Genomic DNA, 17189 nt, shown 5'->3' on the forward strand with positions numbered 1-17189 from the left:
AAATATTAAAACATGAACAATGGCAGTATTAACTGTAAGAGTTGAAGCATGAAGTATTTGGTGTATTCCACCTACTGAGGAGTTCCAGTGTAATTTGCCTGAACCAAGTGTAATACAGGCTAAATAGACTATGACACTTCTAGAAGAGTAGTTCTCAAAGTCTGGTCCTTGATGACAGAATCAGCATCTCCCCAAAACTTAGCAGAAATGTAGATTCTCTCACCACACGCCAGACCTCTTGAATCAGAGACAGGGAGAGTTAATCTGTTCATCAATAGACACACCCTTCAGGTAATTCCAATGCATATCAAAATTTGAAAAATACTGATCTCAACCATGAAGTACCATACAGCTGCAGAAAATATGAGGGTGCTCTCTGTATCCTGCCAAGGCAAGGTCACCAAGCACCTCTATCCGGTGATAGAAACAACCTAAAGATTATCTACTGTGCAAAGGGAAGGAGGGAAGAAATTGTGTTTTGATTGGCTTCATATAAATTTTTTATTAATAAAACTCTGAAAATCTGGATATGTAAGAAATTAAGAAGACTAATTACCTATGGCTAAGGGGTGTTGGAGAAGGAAATGGCAATCCACTCCAGTGTTCTTGCCTGGAGAATCCCAGGGACGGTGGAGCCTGGTGGACTTCTGTCTATGGGGTCACACAGAGTTGGACGCGACTGAAGCGACTTAGCAGCAGCAGCAGCAGCAGCAAGGGGTTTTGGTGGATTGGGGGAGGGGAGACAAGGAAGAGGAGGGAGAATCATAACGATGAACTTTTTTGCACTTTGATTTTTTTAACCATGTGAATGTATTAACTCTAAGATGGAGAGACAGATACAGAAAGAAATAGCTTTTTCTAAGAATGTGTATCTCCCAAGCAGTAGCTAGAAAAGAAAAGCCTTTAATTGCTTTAATTGCTTGCTTTAAATTGCCTTTATTTGCTTGCTACTCCATCTTTCCCATCAAGACCCTGAAAAATTGTGATTTCATTTTTTTTCTTGAGTTGCTGATGACCTGTAACAGAATCTAGTAAATAACAGACAGACATACATCCACTCCCATGGTCACACACACACACACACACACACACACACACACCTGCATCAAGAAAGACTGGCTCATTTATTGCTTTATTCTAGAGACCATTAGTTTCCCAATTGCTATTTCTAAGTTTAAAGACATTCCCTTTAAGGCACATCTCTCCACAAGCCGCCTGCCTAATTTGGAATAATCATTTAGGCAGATCTAAGCTCAAGAGTGGAGAAGGCAATGGCACCCCATTCCAGTACTCTTGCCTGGAAAATCCCATGGATGGAGGAGCCTGGTAGGCTGCAGTCCATGGGGTCGCTCAGAGTCGGACACGACTGAGCGACTTCACTTTTACTTTTCACTTTCATGCTTTGGAGAAGGAAATGGCAACCCACTCCAGTGTTCTTGCCTGGAGAATCCCAGGGACTGGGGAGACTGGTGGGCTGTCGTCTATGGGGTCCCACAGAGTCAGACATGACTGAAGCGACTTAGCAGCAGCAGCAGCAAGCTCAAGAGAATTTCAGAAAAACACTATTTCTGCTTTATTGACTATGCCAAAGCCTTTGACTGTGTGGATCACAATAAACTGTAGAAAATTCTTAAAGAGATGGGAATACCAGACCACCTGACCTGCCTCTTGAGGAACTTACATGCAGGTCAGGAAGCAACAGTTAGAACTGGACATGGAACGACAGACTGGTTCCAAAGAGGAAAAGGAGTACGTCAAGGCTGTATATTGTCACCCTGCTTATTTAACTTATATGCAGAGTACATCATGAGAAACGCTGGGCTGGAAGAAGCACAAGCTGGAATCAAGATTGCCAGGAGAAATATCAATAACCTCAGATATGCAGATGATACCACCCTTATGGCAGAAAGTGAAGAGGAACTAAATAGCCTCTTGATGAAAGTGAAAGCAGAGAGTGAAAAAGTTGGCTTAAAGCTCAACATTCAGAAAACGAAGATCATGGCATCTGGTCCCACCACTACATGGGAAATAGATGGGAAACAGTGGAAACAGTGTCACAGTTTATTTTTCTGGGCTCCAAAATCACTGCAGATGGTGACTGCAGCCATGAAATTAAAAGACGCTTACTCCTTGGAAGAAAGTTATGACCAACCTAGACAGCATATTCAAAAGCAGAGACATTACTTTGCCAACAAAGGTCCGTCTAGTCAAGGCTATGGTTTTTCCAGTGGTCATGTATGGATGTGAGAGTTGGACTGTGAAGAAGGCTGAGTGCCAAAGAATTGATGCTTTTGAAATGTGGTGTTGGAGAAGACTCTTGAGAGTCCCTTGGACTGCAAGGAGATCCAACCAGTCCATTCTGAAGGAGATCAGCCCTGGGATTTCTTTGGAAGGACTGATACTAAAGCTGAAACTCCAGTACTTTGGCCACCTCACGCGAAGAGTTGACTCATTAGAAAAGACTCTGGTGCTAGGAGGGATTGGGGGCAATAGGAGAAGGGGACGAAAGAGGATGAGATGGCTGGATGGCATCACTGACTCGATGGACGTGAGTTTGAGTAAACTCTGGGAGATAGTGATGGACAGGGAGGCCTGGAGTGCTGCAGTTCATGGGGTCGCAAAGAGTCGGACACTACTGAGCAACCGAACCGAACTGAACTGAAGCTTAAGATGGGAGAATGCAATGGCAACCCACTTCAGTACTCTTGCCTGGAAAATCCCATGGACGGAGGAGCCTGGTAGGCTACAGTCCATGGTGTCCCTAAGAGTTGGACACGACTGAGAGACATTACTTTCACTTTTCACTTTCATGCACTGGAGAAGGAAATGGCAAGCCACTCCAGTGTTCTTCCCTGGAGAATGCCAGGGACAGAGGAGCCTGGTGGGCTGCCATCTATGGGGTTGCACAGAGTCAGATATGACTGATGCGACTTAGCAGCAGCAGAAAGCTTAAGATGGGCTTCCCAGGTAGCACTAGTGGTAAAGTACCTGCCTGCCAATGCAGCAGATGTAAGAGACACGGGTTCAATCACTGGGCTGGGAAGATCCCCAGGAGGAGGGCATGGCAATCCACTCCAGTATTCTTGCCTGGAAAATCCCATGGACAGAGGAGCCTGGCGGTCTACAATCTATAGTGTCACAAAGAGTCAGACACAACTGAATTGACTTAGCACACACGCACAAAAGCTTAAGATACTAACTGTGCAGATATCAGGTCACACAGATCAATGATAAGTAAATAAGATAAAATAGTGCACCTTTTTGGTTTGTAATCCTAGAATCAAAGTAATGTCCAACAGCGTAGATGGTTTCAAATGTATGGTACCTGCTGAGACCAAGAAATGTCTTACGACGTGGTGCTATCTGTCTATGGGATTATATTGCTGTTGTTAATTTGATGTGTGACCCTCGATAATTACTAAGGGATTCAGTTTTCCTTCTTACTAAAAAAAAAAAAAAAAAAAATGAACCTATTCATCTATATCACTGAAATGTGATAGGAATTAATTAAGGATTTTTTTTAACTGGGTAATATTTTTAGCTCTTCAATTCCAGACATTATGCAAAAAGCAAATAGTCTTGTCATAAATGTCTTACTATTTTTTCCTATTTTTCAATGTAGTCATATTTGGACAGAGTTAAATTCCAAGATCCCTGCCTGCTGCCAAACTCCAAAATGGAATCAACAGCTATGACCTCACCTTAATCTCCAGAAGGACTGGAAAATTACAACTCCAGGTGGGTCTTTCTGGCTTGTGTCCCCGGGAGACCTTTCTGACCTGTGCCGTGGAACTAGAGGCCTGAACTTGCTGTATTTACTGTGCTGCTTGCTTTGATCTGAATTAGCCTCCAATAAGTACCTTTGAAGTCCATGTATTTCCTGAGACTACTGCCCTGAAGATGCCCAAAATGAGCCATGAGGGCTATTAAACTTTGTCTTGACCTGTTGTGGAAGCTGAAATGAACCAGCAGTAGTAGGAAAAAAGAGAACAAAAGAGACGATAGCCAGGATGGGTACAATTGCTATCAGGGCATGTCGCATCTATTTCAGAGACAGGCTGTAAAGATCTTGGAAAATGTTTGCCAAGTGCTTTGAGTCCTAAAGAAAAAATATTTGTGGAATCCTTTGAGACAAAGAAGAGAAAAGAGGTTTTTTGTTTTTTGTTTTTTTAAAGTGGGTGAAAAGAGCAAAGGAGATAATAGAAATTCAATTCACCAAATATTTATTGAATGCCTGCTGAGCACTGGGCCCTGGGCTCAGGACCAAGATGTGTAGATGTTTTCAGGACAGCAGGAGGATGAGTGGGAAGACCAATTTAATAACAAGAAGGCATTCTAAAAATTTAAAATAAATTTCATGAAGGAGGTGTTTCTGTTCTATTGTTTATTTGTGTTCCCAGCAACAAGCAATGTGCTTCACACAGAGGAGGCTCTTAATAACACCAAAGACATGAATGAGCAAATAACTGGATACATAATGCTGGGAAGAAACTGGTTTATATCTTAGTTGGCACAGTCCCCTGCCAGTGACTTTAAAGCTGTTTTCCTCATTGGGATGGTACCTTTCAGAAGCACTGTCCATAGCATGGGCTTCCCTGGTGGCACAATGGTAAAGAATCTACCTGACAATGTAGGAGATATGGGTTCGATCCCTGGGTCAGGAAGTTCCTCTGGAGAAGGAAATGGCAACTTCCTCTAGCACTATTGCCTGGAAAATTCTATGGACAGAGGAGCCTGGCAGGCTAGAGCCTATGGGGGTCCCAAAGAGTCAGACATGACTGAGCACGCACACACATCCATAGGGGGCTTCCTCTGAAGTTTATTAGTGGCAACTCCTCCCACCATTGGCAGCCTAGGCTGAAATGCTACTGCTATGGGCAATATCTGTGTCTCCACAACCTGCATATGTTGAAATCTATCCCCCAATATGAGGATATTGATTAGGAGATGAGACCTTTAGGAGGTGACTAGGTCAAGAGGGTGCAGCCCTAAAGAACAGGATGAGTGCCCTTGTGAGCTGATCTCAAAGGACACCCTTGCCCCTTCCACTGCAGTGAGAAACAGCATCCATGAACTAGGAAGCAGCTCTCACCAGACTCCAAATCTGCAGTCACCTTTAAACTGGACTTCCCAGCCTCCAGAACTGGGAAAAACAAGTGCCTGTTGTTTAATGCACTCAGTTTATGGTATCTTTGTTACAGCAGAAAAGACGAAGACAAATACTAATACTGCACAATACAAGTAAGGAAACCATTGCTCCATTCTGTCTAGGACGTTCCTCTATTTAATAATGAAAGCCCTTCTTTCTGGAAAAGATTTCCACGCAAACAGGGATGATGGTTCACCATTACTAGGGACTTCCTCCAGACTTTTCCTCCAGGGTTTTCCTTCCATTTTAGAGTAATAAAATTGAAAATGTTAGACTGTAACTTCCTGGAATATAAATTAGTGATCTCCCTTCTACAAAAATGAAGCTCTTCTCTTTCTTCATTTCTCTCCAAAACATTCACATTTTTTAAAGTTATCTGATTCCTATTTCCTCTATCCTCAGGAATCCCTATTTACTTTTATCAAAAAAGTTTTAAAGCTACAATATAGACAGAATTAACTAATCTAGTCCTCTTTTTGGAGAAAGAAATGGCAACCCACTCCAGTATTCTTGCCTGGAGAATCCCAGGGATGGGGGAGCCCAGTGGGCTACTTTCTATGGGGTTGCACAGAGTTGGACATGACTGAAGCAACTTAGCAGTAGCAGCAGTCCTCTTTTTATAGGTGAGGAAACTTGAATCACAGAGAGAGAATTGCCAAAGTCATCTAAGTCTCCCAACTTCCAGATTAGTCCTATTTCCTTAAATGTAGCTTTTAAAAATTATATGATATAGTCAACAAGCCCAAATTTATAAATGTTTTGTTCCCCTTCTACTAGATTTGACAATTCCTAATAAAATTCTTCACAGCACTTTTAAGATCAATTTATAACTTGATCAATAGTAATCTGGTTTTGAACAGAATTTGTCCTTTTAATTAATTTTTGTTGGAGTATGATTGGTTTACAATGTCGTGCTAATTTCTAGTGTACAGCAAAACGAATCAGCCGTACGTATGCATGCTGTTGTTGTTTAGTCGCTAGGTCATGTCGACTCTTTGCAACCCCATGGACTGTAGTCCACCAGGCTCTTCTGTCCATGGGATTTCCCAAGCAAGAATACTGTAGTGGGTTGCCATTTCCTTTTCCAGGGGACCTTCCCAACCCAGGGATCAAACTCGTGACTCCTGTGTTGCAGACTGACTCTTTATGGCTGAGCCAACAGGGAAGACCACATAGACACAGACCCTGCCCTCTTGGACTTCCTTCCCGTTCAGGTCACCACAGAGCGTTCAGCAGTGTTCCCTGTGCTGCATAGCGTGCCGTCACTAGTAATCTGTCTTACACATAGTATCAGTAGTATGCATATACGTGTCAGTCCCAATCTCCCAGTTTCTCCACCCTTCTCTTTCCCCTTTGGTATCAGTTTGTTTGTTCTATATGTCTGAAGCACAGAATTTAGCTCGAAAAACTAACATCACATAAGCCCTTCTATTCATAATTATAAATGTCCTTTAACTCCTCAACAAAATAGGAATTTTTAGAAGTGTTCTACCTCATTGATTATGAAGACTCTCTACTTACAAAAGTCCATTACTGTCTACTGGATTCCATGTTGATTCTACTGGTTGAATAATGTGAAGAGTAACACACGCAATGTTTATCAGTTTAACGATGTCATTTAAACTCTGCAGTAACCCTGTCAGGCAGTGTTAAGGATGAATTGCTCCCTGAAGAGGTTTTTTTTTAAAAGTTGCCCTCTGAGAGTTGCACTGAAAAATCAATACAATACATAGTGATAGAGATATGTATGTGAAGTTGATTTATGAAGGTCAACTGAATCCCAGACATGCATAAATAGCAAGTTTGAGGAAAGATATTTGCCAATGACTGGGTCAATGCTAAAGAAGGTCACTGTACAAGTCAGAGGAGGTGATAGCCCTGTTGCATAAAAAGATACATCAGGCTACCCTGAACCTGAGACTGAAATGCAAGCCACGTAAGTCTCCTACATATGAACCTTCAAGGTGGGAACTTTCAAAGATGTGGACCTGTGTTCGTATGTTCAGTCACATCAGGTCACGTGTCTGATGTACACTGTCACGTGTGCGTCCGCTACAATGGGGTGTTTTTGTGTACTTTAACTTACAGTACTGTATAGAGTAACTAGTACAGTATCTATTTCCAGCCCAAATTGTCCAAAAGCAAGTGTAAAAGCAGTGGTAATATAGCTGGTATTGCTCAGAAGCATCAGCTGTTGTACTGGACTTCTATACTTCTCAGGGTACTGTATTGAAAAACCAGGGCTTTCCTAGCATCTCAGACAACAAAGAATCTGCCTACAATGCAGAAGATGTGGATTTGATCCCTGGGTTGGGAAGATCCCCTGGAGAAGTGAATGGCAACCCACTTCAGTATTCTTGCCTGGAGAATCTCATGGACAGAGGAGCCTGGCAGCCTGAAGTCCATAGTACTGCAAACAGTCAGACACGACTGAGTGACTAAGCACACAGTGTAAGACTAAAAGTCTTTTATTTTTTGTGTTTGTTTTTTAATGTATTATTTGTATGAAAAGTACTATAAACCTGTTACAGTGGAGTACTCTATAACCAATTGTGTTAGTTGGGTACCTAGGCTCATTTTTTGGACTTATGAACAATTTGGACTTACGAACATGGTCTTAGAATGGAACTCATTCATGTGTATGAGACTTGATATATTTGAATTCTATTCCCACCTGACAACAATCTGACTGAATTTCCAAAATAGCTTGCCTACACAGGTAAGTTTGTCCTAGCCAAAGAATACCACTGTCCATTCCCAGGGACCCTGACCTTTCATATTCATGCTGGTTTATACATTAGTCTGCCTGAATTTGGTTAACAAATTGTGCCTACAAGAAGACGCCTCGTCAGGACAGGGAAAACCTTAGTCTCCGTGGACTGTGGAGAATTCCTCCAGAGGCCCCCAGGCAGCCAGACAGTTCATTTATCCTAGTGATGCAGGGCCCTTGGCTCAGCATCTTGCACACAAATGTCACCCGATAATACCGCCCTCGTTGTATACCTGAGAAAACAAAACCAGGAAGGTCAATGCCCTTGCCAGGGTTATTCAGTGAGTGCCATATCATGAGTTGGAACACAAATCTTTGGCCTAAACTGCAGTGTCCTTTTCTATTCTGATTTTCTGTTCTGGTAACACCACTCGTGTCTCATCACACATGCTGAACTCCAGTCTTGGCTGAAACACACGTGAGCTTGGACCATCGAGAGGATGGCAGGGTCCTGTATCTGCCAAAGGTCTTTTTGGAGGCCACAGAAGCCTGCTCAGCGCCAGTGCCATTTATATATTTGCCATGAATTGATGGGACCAGATGCCATGATCTTAGTTTTCTGAATGTTTTAAGCCAACTTTTTCACTCTCCTCTTTCACTTTGATCAAGAGACTTTTTTAATTCCTCTTCACTTTCTGACATAAGGGTGGTGTCATCTACATATCTGAGGTTATTGATATTTCTTCTGGCAATCTTGATTCCAGCTTGTGCTTCATACAGCCCAGTGTTTCTCATGATGTACTCTGCATATAAGTTAAATAGGCAGGGTGACAATATACAGCCTTGACATATTCCTTTTCCTATTTGGAACCAGTCTGCTGTTCCATGTCCAGTTCTAACTGTTGCTTCCTGACCTGCATATAGGTTTCTCAAGAGGCAGGTCAGATGGTCTGGTATTCCCATTTCTTTCAGAATTTTCCAGTTTATTGTGATCCACACAGTCAAAGGCTTTGGCATAGTCAGTAATGCAGAAATAGATGTTTTTCTGAAACTCTTTTGCTTTTTCCATGATCCAGTGGATGTTGGAAATTTGATCTCTTGTTCCTCTGCCTTTTCTAAAACCAGCTTGAACATCAGGAAGTTCACAGTTCACGTATTGCTGAAGCCTTGGAGAATTTTGAGCATTACTTTACTAGCGTGTGAGATGAGTGCAATTGTACAGTAGTTTGAGCATGATTTGACGTTGCCTTTTTTGGGATTGGAATGAAAACTGACCTTTTCCAGTCCTGTGGCCACTGCTAAGTTTTCCAAATTTGCTGGCATATTGAGTGCAGTGCTTTCACAGCATCATCTTTTAGGATTTGAAATAGCTCACCTGGAATTCCATCACCTCCACTAGCTTTGTTCTTAGAGATGCTTCTTAAGGCCCACTTGACTTCACATTCCAGGATGTCTGGCTCTAGGTGAGTGATCACACCATTTTGATTATCTGGGTCGTGAAGATCTCTTTTGGATAGTTCTTCTGTGTATTCTTACCACATCTTTTTTTTTTTTAATTTTTTTTTCTTGAAGGATAATTTCATTACAGAACTTCATTGTTTTCTGTCAAACCTCAACATGAATCAGCTGTAGGTATACATATATCCCCTCCCTTCTGAACCTCCCTCCTGTCTCCCTCCCCATCCCACCCACCTAGGTTGATACAGAGCCCCTGTTTGAGTTTCCTGAACCATACAGCAAATTCCCATTGGCTATCTACTTCACACATGGTAATGTAAGTTTCCATGTTACTCTTTCCATACATCTCACTCTCTTCTCCCCTCTCCCCATGTCCATAAGTCTATTCCCTATGTCTGTTTCTCCATTGCTATCCTATAAATAAATACTTCAAAACCATTTTTCTAGATTCCATATATGTGTGTAGGTATACAATATTTATCTTTCTCCTTCTGACTCACTTAACTCTGTATAATACATTCTAGGTTCATCCACCTCATCAGAACTGACTCAAATGCATTCCTTTTTATGGCTGAGTAATATTCCATAGTGTATATGTACCACAAATTCTTTATCCATTCATCTGTTGATGGGCATCTAGGTCGCTTCCATGTTCTAGCTATTGTAAATAGTGCTGCAATGAACAATGGGATACATGTGTTTTTTTCAACCCTGGTTTCCTCAGGGTATATGCCTAGGAGTGGGATTGCTGGGTCATAATGTGGTTTTATTCCTAATTTTTTAAGGAATCTCCATACCATCTTCCATAGTGGCTGTATCAATTTACATTCCAACCAACAGTGCAAGAGTGTTCCCTTTCCCCATACCCTTTCCATCATTTATTGTTTGTGGACTTTTGATGATGGCCATTCTGACTCATGTGAGGTGATATCTCATTGTGGTTTTGATTTGCATTTCTCTAATAATGAGTGATGGTGAGCATCTTTTCATTTGTTTGTTAGCCATCTGTATGTCATCTTTGGAGAAATGTCTGTTTAGGTCTTTTCCCCACTTGTTTTTTTCTTTTTTCTTTCCCCACTTTTTGATTGGGTTGTTTGTTTTTCTGGAATTGAGTTGTATGAGCTGCTTGTGTATTTTGGAAATTAATTCTTTGTCAGTTGTTTTATTTGCTATTATTTTCTCCCATTCCAAGGGTTGTATTTTCATTCTGCTTATAGTTTTATTTGCTGTACAAAAGGTTTTAAGTTTAATCAGGTCCCACTTGTTTACTTTTGTTTTTATTTTCATTTCTCTAGGAGGTGGGTCTTAGTGGATCTTGCTTTGACTTATGTTATCAAGTGTTCTGCCTATGTTTTCCTCTAAGAGTTTTATAGTTTCTGGTCTCACATTTGGGTCTTTAATCCATTTTGAGTTTATCTTTGTGTATGGGGTTAGGAAGTATTCTAATTTCATTCTTTCACATGTAGCTGTCCAGTTTTCCCAGCGCCATTTATTGAAGAGGCTGTCTTTGCCCCATTGTATATTCTTGCCTCCTTTGTCAAAAATAAGGTACCCATAGGTACATGGGTTTATTTCTGGGGCCACATCATCTAATATCTTCAGCTTCTGTTAGGTCCATACCATTTCTGTCCTTTATTGTACCCATCTTTTTAGTAATGAATGAGGCAGAAGGTGGTACAAAATAAAGTTGGACAGGGAGGACCCCCATGCTATTATCAGATGCTCAGGTTTTGTTCCAAGAGCAATGGAGTAGCCCACTGCAGGGGTTATGGAAGTTCTCAAGCCTGCTGTCACTTCTGAAACCAAATGCAAATTCAAGGGTCCCCAAACCATAGTCACTTATGACACCAGTTGCAACTTCAAGGCTCCCTGGGACCACCATCAGATTCAATAATTCACTAGAAGGACCCAGAAAACTCACTAAAAGCTGTTACACTCGAATTCCAGTTGATCACAGTGAAAGGATACATGTTATAATTGGCCGAGGACCGATAGGTCTGGGAAAGAATCCCCTCATGGACTTTCCAGCTATCCTTTTGCTTCAGTGTCATACACAATGCTAAATCCTCTTGGCAGTCATGTGTGCCAACACACATGGAATATTACCAATCAGGGAAATGCAATGAGCATTGAGCATCCAGAGTTTTTATGGGGGTGAAGTGAAGTGAAGTTGCTCAGTCGTGTCCGACTCTTTGCGAGCCCATAGACTGTAGCCTACCATGACCCTCCATCCATGGGATGTTCCAGGCAAGAATACTGGAGTGGATTGCCATTTCCTTCTCCAGAGGATCTTCCCAACCCAGGGATCAAACCTGGGTCTCCCACATTGTAAGCAGACACTTTACCATCTGAGCCACCAGGGAAAAGGTGCTGTCATCTAAACATGGTGGAGTGCCTCTGTGGCTGACCTTTAGTCTCCAGGTCTTCTAAAGGTCAAGCTGATACCATGATCATAGAAGTGAATTGAAGTTGCTCAGTTGTGTCCGACTCTTTGTGACCCCATGGACTGTAGCCTACCAGGCTCCTCTGTCCATGGGATTCTCGGCAAGAATACTGGAGTAGGTTGCCATTTCCTTCTCCAGGGGAGCTTCCCAAGCCAGGGATCGAACCTGGGTCTCCTGCTTTGCAGGCAGATGCTTTACTCTCTGAGCCATCAGGGAAGCCACCATGATCATAAGTCCCCCATAAATCATATTAGTAGACTATGGGAAGAGACCAAAATATAGGAAACAAATATAAGAAGTTGGGGCAGATTTTTTGGACTCTTTTCTACTACAGGTTATTATAAAATATTGAGTAGAGTTCCCTGTGCTTTACAGTAGGTCCTTGTTGGTTATTTTATATATAGTAGTGTGCTTATCTCTTAATCCCAAACTCTTAATTATCCTCCCCACCCTTTCCCCTGTGGTAACCATGTTTGTTTTCTACCTCTGTGGGTCTATTCCTGTTTTGTAAATAAGTTCATTTGTATTTTTTCAGATTCCATATATAACTGATACCATCTGATATTCATCTTTCTCTGACTTACTTCACTTAGTATGATAATCTCCAGGTCCAACCATGTTGCTGCAAATGACATCATTTTATTCTCTTTATGGCTGAATGATATTCCATTGTATACCACATTCTCTTTATTCATTTACCTGCCAATGAACATTTAGATTACTTCCATGTCTTGACTACCGGAACTAGTGCTGTTATGAACATGAAGGTACAAGTCTTTTTAAATTACGCTTTTCTCTAGATACATGCCCAGAAAAGGGAATGCAAGATCATATGGTAGCTCTGTTTTTAGTGTTTTAAGGAACCTGCATACTGTTTTCTATATAACTGCAACTTCATGAGAGACCCTAAGTTAGAACCCCTCAGTTAAGCCACTCTTTGTATAGGATAAGAAATGTTCATTATTTTAAGCTGCCAACTTTCAGGGTAATTTGTTATGCAAGAATGGATAGCTAGTACACATGTAACAAGCCATTTGACAGCCAAAAACAGAAAACCAAATGTTTTCAGAGGCTCAAATATGATGCAAAGACATGTCTCTCTTGTTTTCCAACACACTTCAAGGATTTACTTTGCAGGTAGTTTTGTTATTGTATTATTTTGTTTTGTGCTTCACTTTTTAGCTTATGTCTTTCTGACACAAAAATATTGGTATAATAAAAGGTGGGCACACTGATCATGAAAAGCCAGGACCTAAAAATGTTAGACGTGTTTCAAAGGGACTATCCCTTTGAAATAAATGTAATTTATTGTCTCACCAGGAAAGAGGGCAGAAATGCAGTTCTTGGCTTTAGGGAGCTCAATAGAATGCAATGTGGACTCCTAAAGTACAGATATAAAACAAGTCACCAACAAACACTGCCTCCTTCCTGCAGGCATAATTCTATGCATCTGAGTGCTGAGTCACATCATATGTCATAATATTATCTAAGGTATGGGTACAAAAATTAAATGAGGCACAGAGTTTTTCTTTATGAAAGCAGAGATTAAATGTTGAAATTAAAGAAGCTGAGGACTGGGGTGGAATAGTGTGAAAGAAATTAACACAATTTTCCATAAAAATATATCCCCTTAGCTGAATTTAATTTCTATTAAATTCTAAGGAATTAAGGTCATAATTCTCAAATTCTTCTATTATTCTCTTTATTTCCACCCTTTCCTTTCAAATACTCTACCCTGCGTAGTCCACACACCCATAACCACACATTTCTGCAAATTTCTATAACTCAGCAAAAGAAGGTTGAAAAATATAAATTCTTTGGTCGTAGTCAACTTGCTGAAGGAAAGTGTAAGCTTAAAGTTAAATTTAAGCAAAAACATGCATCCCACATTCTAAGATGATGAGTAGACTTTCTTTGAGCTTCTGTGAAAGAATCTGCATCTCTGTGGTCGCTTTGAACTGGCTTCCACATTCACAGAACAGGCTGCCTAGTTCTGCACATCCCAAGAGTGGGAGCTAACCCTGTACCTGCTGTTTACAAGACCACATTCCCTTCACTGTGCCAAGACCCGGGTGACCAGTGATCACTCATATGGGCCTCCCAGCCCTGCAGCTGGCACAGCAAATCCTTAAAGGCTCACTCACAGAGAAGATATTCTGAAGTTGCTACAAAGGCCTGATTATTTCTATGAAAATTACAGCCCAAAGTTCCATTCAGAAAACTTCCTTTTTCAATACAAGAGAGAAACAGAATAAAAACTTTGACCACCAAAGGTTTTCATTCTAACTCACAGGCACCATCCCTAAATTCAATTCTACCACTACGAAGATGTTTTTATTTTTTCAAATATTCAATTCCATTACTTATTCTCAGCTGCAGTCTAAAACCAGGAATTATTTTTAAAAAGCAATCCAATTGCTGATTAGTTTCTGCTATTTACCTAAAGGTAATATTCAGATAAAACTGTTTAGAACATGGGGATTTAAATTTCATCTTCTAACCTGTCAGGATCTCTTTTATTAAATATTTATTGTAACAGTTCAAAATCTTAATCTCCTTTTACTCATCAGCTCATTCACTGAAGTCTCTTATTCAAATCGTTTATTCCCAAATTATTGTTACTAATCCACAAACAAGTGGCTAGGATAGAGGTGAAATGCAAAAGATAAAAAGAAAGAAAAATTGTACAGGGCAGTTGAAGCATCAAATTAAATATGTAAGTGGCATGCACACTTAGGAAGCTGGCTAGGGCTTGAGGGAGGCCCAAGAGGAAGGGGGTATATATACATATATGTGTGCTTATATATATATATGGCTGATTGGCATTGTATGGCAGAGCCAACACAACACTGTAAAACAATTTTCCACCAATTAAAAACAAGTAAATGTTTTCCTGTTCCATCCTACTAATTATATATTTTAAATATTAAAATATTTGGGTGGAGAGAAAGAGATGGCATGCGGCTCTTTTTTAGAATCTGCAGATCTTCCTTTATTGGAAGAAAAGGTGATAAGTCACACTGCATTGAAAATAATTCAGTTTTTGATCTTCAAGTAGTTTCATTTATTAATAACCTTCCATCTTAATAATGTGTAAAACTGAGAGCCAGTGGGAAGCTGCTGTCTAGCAGAGGAAGCTCAGCTCAGTGCTCTGTGGTGACTTAGAGGAGGAGGATGTGGGGACTGGGCTCAAAAGGGAGGGGACACATGTAAACTTACAGCTCATTCACTTGGTCGTAAAGAAGAAACTGACATATCATAAAACAACTATACAATAAAATATATTAACTTCAGTTCAGTTCAGTCACTCAGTCATGTCTGAGTCTTTGTGATCCCATGAATGGCAGCACGCCAGGCCTTCCTGTCCACCATCAACTTTTGGAGTTTACTCAGATTCATGTCCATTGAGTCAGTGATGCCATCCAACCATCTCATTCTCTGTTGCCCCCTTCTCCTCCCACCTTCAATCTTTCCCAGCATCAGGGGCTTTTGCAATGAGTCAGTTCTCCGCATCAGGTGGCCAAAGTATTGGAGTTTCAGCTTCAATATCAGTCCTTCCAATGGATATTCAGGACTTATTTCCTTTAGGATGGACTGGTTGGAGCTCCTTGCAGTTCAAGGGACTCAAGAATCTTCTCCAACACCACAGTTCAAAGGCATCAGTTCTTTGGCACTCAGCTTTCTTTATAGTCCAACTCTCACATCCATACATGACTACTGGAAAAACCATAGCCTTGATTAGATGGACCTTTTTTGGCAAAGTAATGTCTCTCTTTTTAATATGCTGTCTAGGTTGGTTATAACTTTTCTTCTAAGGAGTAAGCATCTTTTAATTTCATGGCTTCAGTCACCATCTGCAGTGATTTTGGAGCCCCCTAAAAATAAAGTCTGCCACTGTTTCCCACTGTTTTCACTGCTTTTTTTTTTTTTAACTTAAAAAATTTAAAAATGAATGAGTCAGAGCGGATGCAATGTACAGCATAGGGAATATAGCCAATAACACTGTGATAATTTGGTATGGTGACAGATATAACTAGACTTATCATGGTGATTGCTTTGCAGTGTTTAAAGAGATCGAATCACTATGTTGCATACCTGAAACTGATATAATATTGTAAGTCAACTATACTTCAATTAAAAGAAAAGAATCTTCAGTCTTAGCTTTTATGCTTAGTTTTAACAAACTGTAAGATAGGTCGATTTTATCATGAGAAATGCTTGGATGGAAGAAGCACAAGCTGGAATCAAGATTGTTGGGAGAAATATCAATAACCTCAGGTATGCAGATGATACCACCCTTATAGTAGAAAGTGAAGAGGAACTAAAAAGCCTCTTGATGAAAGTGAAAGTGGAGAGTGAAAAAGTTGGCTTAAAGCTCAACATTCAGAAAACTAAGATCATGGCATCTGGTCCCATCACTTCATGGCAGATAGATGGGGAAACAGTGGAAACAGTGTCAGACTTTATTTTTTGGGGCTCCAAAATCACTGCAGATGGTGATTGCATCCATGAAATTAAAAGACACTTACTCCTTGGAAGGAAAATTATGACCAACCTAGATAGCATATTCAAAAGCAGAGACATTACTTTGCCAACAAAGGTCTGTCTAGTCAAGGCTATGGCTTTTCCAGTGGTCATGTATGGGTGTGAGAGTTGGACTGTGAAGAAGGCTGAGCACCAAAGAGTTGATGCTTTTGAACTGTGGTGTTGGAGAAGACTCTTGAGAGTCTCTTGGACTGCAAGGAGATCCAACCAGTCCATTCTAAAGGAGATCAGTCCTGGGTGTTCATTGGAAGGACTGATGCTAAAGCTGAAACTCCCGTACTTTGGCCACCTCATGTGAAGAGTTGACTCATTGGAAAAGATTCTGATGCTGGGGGGGATTGGGACCAGGAGGAGAAGGGGATGACGGAAGATGAGATGGCTGGATGGCATCACTGACTCGATGGACATGAGTTTGAGTAAACTCTGGGAGTTGGTGATGGACAGGGAGGCCTGGTGTGCTGCGATTCATGGGGTTGCAAAGAGTCGGACACGACTGAGCAACTGAACTGAACTGAACTGAACCACCCCAAATCTTAAAACTTTAAATGATTGAAGTCACAATCCATGCTGTCCACACATGGAATAAAGCTCTTTCATATGGTATTGTTTTCTAATACTTGAATATTTAGGTCTTTCTAAATGAAGATAATATGCAACTGGGGCAAACTGTGTTTTTAAAGTTTTTATGAAGTCTCATCACAATAAAATCGAAAACCAGAGCAATGCTAAAATAGAGGACATTATGACGAAGAAGCACTGAAGTCTCTGGACTTTTTACTATAAATGTGATTTTCTTTCAAGATGAGCTTTGCCTTTTTTTTTTTTTTTTTAAATCAAAGCAGGTCCAACAAACAAAGACCTACAGATTCCAGAAGAGAATTGC

Source organism: Bos indicus, chromosome 27, assembly GCF_029378745.1.
Source record: "Bos indicus isolate NIAB-ARS_2022 breed Sahiwal x Tharparkar chromosome 27, NIAB-ARS_B.indTharparkar_mat_pri_1.0, whole genome shotgun sequence".
Taxonomy (NCBI): Eukaryota; Metazoa; Chordata; class Mammalia; order Artiodactyla; family Bovidae; genus Bos; species Bos indicus.